The sequence below is a fragment of the Erpetoichthys calabaricus genome, chromosome 4, assembly GCF_900747795.2.
Source record: "Erpetoichthys calabaricus chromosome 4, fErpCal1.3, whole genome shotgun sequence".
Classification (NCBI taxonomy): Eukaryota; Metazoa; Chordata; class Cladistia; order Polypteriformes; family Polypteridae; genus Erpetoichthys; species Erpetoichthys calabaricus.
In genome coordinates this window covers 171,694,443-171,704,057 of record NC_041397.2, presented here as the reverse complement: position 1 = coordinate 171,704,057, position 9,615 = coordinate 171,694,443, and positions in this window count along the sequence as shown.

Sequence of the window (9,615 nt, the reverse complement as noted above, 5' to 3'; positions counted from 1 at the left end):
GTGGCTGTACAGAAATCCACAATCGGTTTCATATTGTGAATTTCCCATTGGGATTAATAAAGTATCTATCTATTGTTTTCGTACTTTATCAATTGTGAAATGTGTTTTTTGAATAGGTTTGATTCATTGAAGTGATCACTCCTACTGTGTTCAGTCACTTCACGTGAGCCGCTGTCTTGTGTGATGTTGCGATGTCCACGGGTTTATTTAATGTTAGCTAAGATCCGGCAGTTAAAAGTTTCTGGCCACAGCAATTTTAACTCTGTCCCAAAGTGATCCAAACTGTCGTTTATACCTCGTGTCTTGTCATTAAACTTGTATCTCGCGAATATGGCATTGCAAACGGCAGCGGGTCAGTTCACGTGCTTACATGGGAGGCGTGATGACGCGATATATTTTGATATATATCAAAATACCCGCGCTTTGCAGCGGCGAAGTACCGCTTTAAAATTTTTATTAAGAAGAAAAGTAAACCTTTTTAAACTGAGGGAAAATGAATCAATAATTATTTCTTAAGGATCTCTTTGTATACCATATTGTCAGTTCACCCTTCCGGTTGTAATATAACCAAGCTGTGTGCTGAGCTTACTCTTGAGCATGAAATCTAACGTGGTTTGTGCCCTTCAGAATGAAAACAGCATTTACCTTTTTAATAAAAGGCGAGCTTTTAAGCCTGAGAAATCACCCTGTAAATGCACACGTTTAATTGCACATCAGTTAATATGTATGCTTACACAGTATTAAAAGACACTCAACAATTAACGTCATTTACCTTTGTTCCCGCGTTTGACTCGTAAAATCTCTTCCTTGTTTTCACTTCATGTGATCACGTAGGAGGCGTAATACGTGATGACGTGATACGTGACTCCGCCTCCTCCATTAGAGTATATGGACAAAAAACAGGTTCCAGTTATGACCATTACGCGTAGAATTTCGAAATGAAACCTGCCTAACTTTTGTAAGTAAGCTGTAAGGAATGCGCCTGCCAAATTTCAGCCTTCTACCTACACGGGAAGTTGGAGAATTAGTGATGAGTGAATCAGTCAGTCAGTCAGTCAGTCAGTCAGTCAGTGAGTCAGTGAGGGCTTTGCCTTTTATTAGTATAGATGAGCAGGATTTTAAAGTCAATCCTGAATGACACAGGTAACCAGTGTAGTGACATCAAAACTGGAGAGATGTGCTCGGATTTTCTTTTCCTGGTTAGGATTCTAGCAGCTGCATTCTGCACTAACTGCAAACGATTTATGTCTTTTTTGGGTAGTCCTGAGAGGAGTGCGTTACAGTAATCTAGTCAGCTGAAAACAAACGCGCAAACTAATTTCTCAGCATCTTTCAATGATATAAGAGGTCTAACTTTTGCTATGTTTCCTAAGTGAAAAAATGCTGTCCTAGTGATCTGATTAATATGCGATTTAAAATTCAGATTACAGTCAACAGTTACCCCTAAGCTTTTTACCTCCGTTTTGACTTTTAATCCTAATGCATCAAGTTTATTTCTAATAGCCTCATTGTATCCATTATTGCCAATCACTAAGATTTCAGTTTTCTCTTTATTTAACTTGAGAAATTACTATTCATCCATTCTGAGATACAAGTTAGACATTGTGTTAGTGAATCAAAAGAATCAGGGTCATCAGGTGCAATTGATAAATACAGCTGTGTGTCATCAGCATAGCTGTGGTAGCTCACGTTGTGCCCCGAGATAATCTGACCTAATGGATACTGATAATGGATAATGATACATTATCATCTGTATTGCTTGATTCAACCAATAGTTCAGTTTCAGTTTGTTCTATAACTGGCCCTACAGCTTTTTTTCTTTACATGTTATTTTGTGCTTTGATTGAAGACTCCACCCCTCTCTTGAATATCAAAGAGTTATCATACAGTGGTAGATCATGACTTTTTTGCAGCATGATGTTATTCTTTCCACAAGGTGGCAGCAGAATGGTGTCCCAAGTGATGTTCGGGCCTAGCACTTTACATTGGATCATAACAGCTCACCCTGAAAGAATCTCGAGCTTTACCATTTTTACCTAGAAATGCTCAGCTTTAACACCAAGGAGGTTAATAATTGTCATACAGTAGCACCATCAAACAGTGCTGCCGGTGCTGTCCCATGTTAATACAGAATCCTGCAGCAATATCCACGTATCCATAATCACCCCCTGCTGGGGGCAGTTTTTCAAATTTATCTATGATCTTCATCACATAGAGTGAAAGCCCATGAGTGATTGTAAGTGTAACATTTTTGATGATTATTGTCTAATTGTGTAGTTGAGATGGCAAGTCGCTTATTGGCATCATCAATCAATAAGGTGTTGGAGATGATTTTTCAAGGTGAAGAATACACGGTAGAAAAATCAACACCCGAGAAAAGCAGTGAGGTGAAGCACTCAGGCAATCTTCTTTTGAAATGGCTGAATCTCATAGAACTGTTCTGCTTAAAACAACTTGGACATGTTTTATGATATGTGTGCAATCTCAAGACGCAGATTCATACTCCAAACTCTTGGCTTGATAGGAATGGATGTAATCAGTAAGTTTTAATGCTTTTTTTTCACATTTGGACCTTTGCCTCTTGGACCCCTTTAAATTTCAAGGACGGGCATGATTTTTGTTTATTAAAAAATGCACAAATTTATGGGACAAATTGATATATACCATGATTGTGAGGAAAATTAACTTAGACATGAAAATTACTGAAGTCATCCTTTAATGCTAAGCAGGAAACGTGGCAGCAGTCCAACACAGGACATACCTGACCAGTTTATTTAGAAATTCTTTAAACTTATATCATGTAGTTTAGTTTGAGGAAGAAAAAAACATTATTAACTGTAATGATTTTAAGTATTTAACTCAAGGACTGTATTTTGTATTAGTCATGCTGCAGAGAGCTATATGATTTTTACTTCTATATGAATTTGTTCTTCAAGCTTGTGCACAGTTTAAAGGACTAACTTGCATTCTTTTAATGAGAAAATGCTGCCCTTTTTATACTAACAGAACAAACTGTGATATTATAAATCAATGTGATAGTTTCTGAATTCTTACTTAAAACCGTAAGAAACATGGCCCTTATGGATTAATAAATAAGGATTTATTAATCTAACCAAACAAAATCTAATGAAGATATTAAAACTATAAGAATGTAATTTCTTTATAAGTAATGTACTATTAGAAACTGCTTTAAACTGGTCTTATGTGTGTGTGCTGATAAGAGCGTATTTCTTAGGAACGTGAGTGCCCTAATAGCTCTTTATTTGGATAATAAATTCTGTGCACTTGTGCATGTAATAATCAGGATGTAACCCTAATTTACAGCAATTTATGTATGACCTTAAAAGGAACTGTCATGTGTTTTTCTCTTTGACTAATGAATAAGCTAGATAATAAAAAGAAAAGAATTTTTCTTTCAGGAGACTGTCTGTCCTGACCAGCCAGTGGCACTGAGCTGTGGGGGGGTGGGCTCCAGTCTCTTTGGAGGCATGGGGGGGCAGCAGTCTCTCTAACTCGCCAAGAATAAAGAAATTGCTTTTATTTTAAATTGGTGTTTTTGTCTCCCATCGTTTTTGGAATTCAGTGTCCACAAGTTCAAGGGCGATCAAAGATGCCAACTTGTCCTCATCACTAGCCCTGTTCCGAAATTCAGAAGGCCCATGACCTTGCTGGCTCCCAGCTGTTGGCAGATATTACATCTAAAAAGGCGCTATATGCATTTGAATTCTGTTGTTAGAGCAGAACCTTGTGTGCCAATGCAAGACTAAGTGAGCAAGGCAAAGTCCACTTGATCCTTCAACAAACAACCACAACAATGTAGCTTTAGGATAATAAAGTGTAGATCATTAAGGAAACTCTTCAGCCAAAAGCTCATCCGGGTGCTGCCTTGGTTTATTGAACTACTATGGGTGTTTCTCCTGACATTTTCCCAAGTGTTTGTTCCAGTTCCTCCAGTACACAAGAGTGAGGTCAAGAGGCACTGGGTGGCTGCTCTAGTGGTCTTCTCCTCACAGCTTACTTTGATTTGAATGATCCTTGACTACCCTTTGTGGTCATGGTCATTGACCTGAGCTGGGCTCAGTGCTGGAGGTCTTCCCAGTCAAAAAGCATTAAAACTAATTCTTCTGTGATAAGTTTAACAAATCCCAAAAAGAAAGAGAGCTACTGTGTATGAAATGGTTTTAAAGTTTGACAAGATACCCCGTCTTATGACAGCCCTAATACCTAAAATACCCAATAACTCTCCAGGGATGGTGCAGCTCACAAAGGAGAAGGAAAAACAAAAGCACACACAAAAGTTACAGCTTATGGCCTGGAATAAAACGAAACGCAGAATTTTTTTTGATCTTGCATGAAATCCAAAAGTGGAAATTGCTTTTATAAATACAAGGAACATAACTCATGGTTTGTTTTTTTTTGAAAACCAAAAAGCCTTACATTAACTGAACCAGTGGTGGAGCCCATATTGTTTTCATATAGGGCCCACAGACATAACAAAATATACATTAACTATTCAACGACATTCTGGTGCATCCTATAAAAATTACGTGTAGTAGTGAGGCACACAAGACATATGGTCTTAAAATAAATGTGGTTTGTATACAGCGAGCTGAAGTTTTCTATGTTGGCAACACCATCTTTTGTTTTCACCATTAAAAACATACGGTATGACGCTGATCACATTGATGATATGTTTGTAAGCAGTGCTCTTCAAACAAACATCGGTCTAAGGATGAAGTTTTGAGTATATAACGGCCAAACTTTTCAATTTTAGCAACACATGTTTATTTTCAGCATTAAAAAAATACAGCGTGGCATTGATCACATTGCTAATGTAACTTTGCTAGGTAGTGATCTTTAAAGAAACATCGATGTAAGAATGTAAAAGCAATGCTTACATATGGTCGGAAGTTTCACGATTGTGCATTTCTGAGTGTAAAAACCAAGTTAAAGCTAAGCATGTTGTGTTAAGACTGTAAAGTAAGAAGGCTTGATATAAGTAAGAGTAAACTTTTGACCAGTTGTTTACAAATATATGAAGTCCTGCTTCCTTCTGGATTCAAAACATAAATGTGACAATCGCATGCATTTCTTCGTCATTCTTCCATTCTGCATACCGTACAGGCCACATTTGACTATTGCATGCATTTCTTCATCTTTGTTGTTCTTGGATTCTGTATCCCACACTTGACAAATATCATGAGCACATGGATTTCTTCATCTTGGTAATTCTAGGTTTCTGTATGCCACACTTGAGGCAGTTGATGATCGCATGCATTTCTTCGTTTTTGTTGTTCTTGCATTCTGTATCCCACATTTCACAATTGCATGCAATTCTGTGTTTGTCGTTCCTGCAAATTGTTTCTTGCAGTTGATGGTCAGAGTATGGCACTGAGCTTCTTCTTCTTCTTTCTATTACTAGGGGGCTCCGCCCCCTGCTCGCTTCGCTTGCCAACCCCTGGTGTTGGGAATGACAAAGAGCGTGATGTATGAATGAGATATAGAATAGTGTGACGGTGTAGATGATGCAAATAGAAAGCAAACAATAAAGTGTGTGGCACAGTGTAAAGGTTTATTGGAAAATGTCTTTTTACACGCCGTTTAAGTGTAAAAGGTAATTTCAGCTCAGAACTTGTAAGGTCATTTAAGATGGTTATTGTTGTGATGAGAGTCAAGTTTGTCAGAGCTTAGAAAGAGTTGTGTCTCTCCAGGAAGTAATGGAATGACTTGGGTATTTATGTTTTCCACATTAATATTTTTTGGACATAATATAGTGCGTTGTGTTAAAAGGGGCATTTGGTCTAATGAGATTGCTGTTCCAAATGTCTCTGTAACTAAGTCGTCGCAGATAAAGGCTTGAGGAATTGTAATAATATGTGGCTGAAGTCCATCTGTATTGGTGAGTGTACCATCTCTCAGTTGTAATAAGCAATTGTTATGATCTGGTTCTGGACATCGTATCTTTTTTACTAACTGTATCTTTTGAAAGCAATGCCAATTGTCTGCGTATTTTAAGGTGCACTGAACAATAGCTGAGTGCATGGCATCTGGAAGAATAGCTAATCACTGTCTAAAATCTCCTCCTAATAAAAGTACCTTTCCTCCAAATCGAATATTATTATTCATAAACGTTTGTAGAAGTTTATGAATGGTGTTGAGTAAGTGACTTCATGCCATTGAACATTCATCAATAAACAACATTTTTTGAAGACGGATGTCACGTGCAGTGCCACCGTTAATGTTCATAGTGGATACCGATTTGTAGGATCTAATGCAGTTGATAAAGATTTCACTTTCAGGTACATCGTCAGTTAGAATCTTCTGTAGATATTCAGTATATGAATGTAAAGAAGGCAGTCTAATTTGACCCTTTTGACAACAACGTGTAAATGTATAACTTGTATTGCCAGTTGTTTCTTCAGGGAAGTGAACTGAATGACAATGATTGCAAATGACATTCATTAATCCGAATGAATTTTCCTGGTGTATATTTTTCTTGTGCCGTTTGAGAGGCGCGTTGTTGTATGTGTATTATTTGGGACGTGTTGTTTTGGAGCTGTAGTCGATTCGCCTGTGCTGTGTGAGAAGCCCGTTGTAGCCTTCGCTGCCATTAACGTATGTCTGAGACGGGAGGTGTTTCGTTTTGAATCCGTGCCTGTTGTGATGCAGCACTTTGATTGATAGTTTGCGTCATGTGGATCTAGGATGTAGATTTGTGCATATTTGCGTTGTTGATTTGTTTCAGGGTGCACTGTTCCAATGCGATGCAGTATTTGTGCACATATGGGAAAGCAGTATGGGCCATTGCCTTTTGGTGGCCTGATATTTACTAAAAGCAAATGAACTATTGTAGGATCTAACGCAGTTCATAAAGTTTTTACTTTTAGGTACATCGTTAGTTAGAAGCTTTAGTTGAGCTTTGCGTTTTTGGAGTCGAGACATTTTTTCTTTTAGAAATATGGATAAGTAATAAGGAGTATTGCACTCACTGTTAATATGGAGCCTTTTCTGCGGTTGAACGGTTAATAGTGCCTTATTGTAATGAGATCCACCTATGCTGCATAGCCGTCTATTTTGTTGTTTCTTTCGTGTTCGTGTGTTTGTTCCTGTTATCCTTTCCTTTTCGTTTTGTACCCGTGACCGTGTATTCATGACTTGTTTCTTTCTCAGCATCCGAAATATGGATAAGTAATAAGGAGGATCGCAGTCACTGTTAATATGTTTCCTTTTCTGCAGTTGAACGGTTAATAGTGCTTTATTGTAAGGAGATCCACCAATGCTGACACCTATGCTGTCTAGTGTGAAGGTGCTGACGTTCACTTTAGAATATGTGGCTTTGGGTGTCACTTCTTATGGATGTGTGGGGGGGGGATTTTGAGGATTGTTGTCACGCGAGCGTCTTCTTTCTTTTTGTGTTCCTGTGTCTTGTTGAATCCCCCTCTTTGTGTGTGTCCCGTCCCTTGCTTGTAGGGTCTGTGGGGTGGTTTTGTGTTCTTTTTTTTGTGTTCCATGGGCTTGTTGAATCCCCCTCTTGGTGTGTGTCCCGTCCGGTGCCTGTAGGGGGGGGGGGGCCTTGCTGTTGTGCGCGAGCCTCTTTTTTTTTTTTTTCGGGTCTAGTTTCGTGTGCAATGTGTTTTGTGCTTTTCCTGTGTTTGACTTTGCGCCTCATTTCTCCTTTTTGTATGTGCTCACTCCTTTTTTCTGTGGTCTTGTCCGCCACTCGCGGCCCCTCATCCGCATTTGTCGCCCTCTTTTGTCCGCCTTACTCCGATTCTCGCGGACTCTTTTTGCGCCTGCGCCTCTCGCGGCCCCTCATCCGCCTCTCTCGCCCTCTTTTGTCCACCTTTCTCGGCTCCTCAGCCGACTCTCGCGGACTCTTTTTGCGCCTGCGCAGTATGTCTTTTTGCAGCTACGGCCCATGGCCGGATGTGCCTGCGTCCATCATCCGGTTTAGCATTCTCAGTTAGTAATATGGATATGGATAGTGCTCTTTGTCACATCATCAGGTTCCACAATCTATTTGATGCTCAGCACATGACACTGGTGTTGTTTTTCTTTCGGCTATGTCATGTAGCGGGGCCACATAGTTAGTGTTGTTAAATGTCAGTTCTGAGTGCGTCTCGTTTCATTGTCCCGTTTGCTGTTTGTATGTATATCAGTTAATGCCGTCCCCGTAAAGGTTGACGGATGATGGAAGGAGACCACAGCCGCTAACCTGGAAAACACCTGTTCACGATTAATCAATTACCGCCGTCACAGGACTATTTAAGCCAGCAGGAGGAGAAAGAGAGAAGAGGAAGGAGAGAAGGAGATTTTTCACATTCACGACCACGAGCCATCTGTACCTGTTATATTCCACATCGCTCATTTCCATCCAGTTTGTTTTTCTATCCGCTGGACTTGCTTCAAGAACCTCATCACAAGAGACCCCAGGGTCGGAATTAATCATCCACCACGCACCGAGGATTCACGGTGAGGCTGCTCCATTTTGTCCGGGGAAAATCAAACGACTCATTTTTCGCTAGTTCAGTCAACCGCATTCAGGACAGTTTTTTATAACCGGACTCAAGTTCACATTCATTTCCGTATCTCATTCAATTTTTGTTATTCGTGTTGTGTGTTTATATATTACAGGGGCAAGGGAGGGTTTTTGTTGTATTTATATTTGGTGGTGTCTTGTTGCTGGGGTGGAGGGATATTTATATTTATATCTGTTTTCTATTTTTTGCATATCTTGTTGTTTCATTTAATACATTTATTCAGTTTAATTTTACATCCTGCTTTTGTGTACTTATATTTACACCGTCGATTGTGGGGAAAAGTTTAATTGGTTAGAAGTACGGCTTGAGAGTTAGATTCAGTCTCAGTAAATTATCCAGGCCACAGGTCTTGGAGGTGTAGCTGCTGGCCGGGTAAAGGGGTCGGCCGTTACAAGTTTGCCAACTACTTTTTTTGTAATAATCTCTTCAGCAGAGGTCATTGTCTGAGGTTGCTGCCTCTTCAAATTTGTTTGCAGTTCCAGTACATGTCTGATCATAAGCTTTAGATCAAGACCAAGATCAGGGTTCTAGACCCAGTAGTTTGCAAGTAATTGAGTGATGGGCGGGCAGACCTTAGTGTTTTATAGATATAGATTACAGAAGTTTAAAACGGGTTTAAGAAGATTGATTGTGTAAGCACATATCAGGTACTTTGGAGTGCAAGGAACTGTGTGAAAGAGCTGTCTTTACTTCATCTTCAATTGTACTCACACACTTATTGCTTCATGCTAACCAACACGTGCACCTGCTGAAAGCTACAATGACATGGCATGAAAAAGAGCAAAGGGGAAAGAGATGAAGAAAACAACTGCAGAAATACCACAGAAAGCCATGAGAGGAAGGATGGAGACAAAGAGCAAATAAGTGACCTTGAAAACAGTGCAATAAACACAGATAATGTGAGTGACAACTGTCACACACACGCACATCAGAGACAACAGCAGGGTCTAGTTACTGTTAAAAGAGCCACACAGGACTGATTATGTGCACTAATACCTTCTCTCATTCTTTGCAGGAACAATTAAGAACGCCACTTCCTATTTCAGCATTAGACAACCCCTGGAATGATGTCACT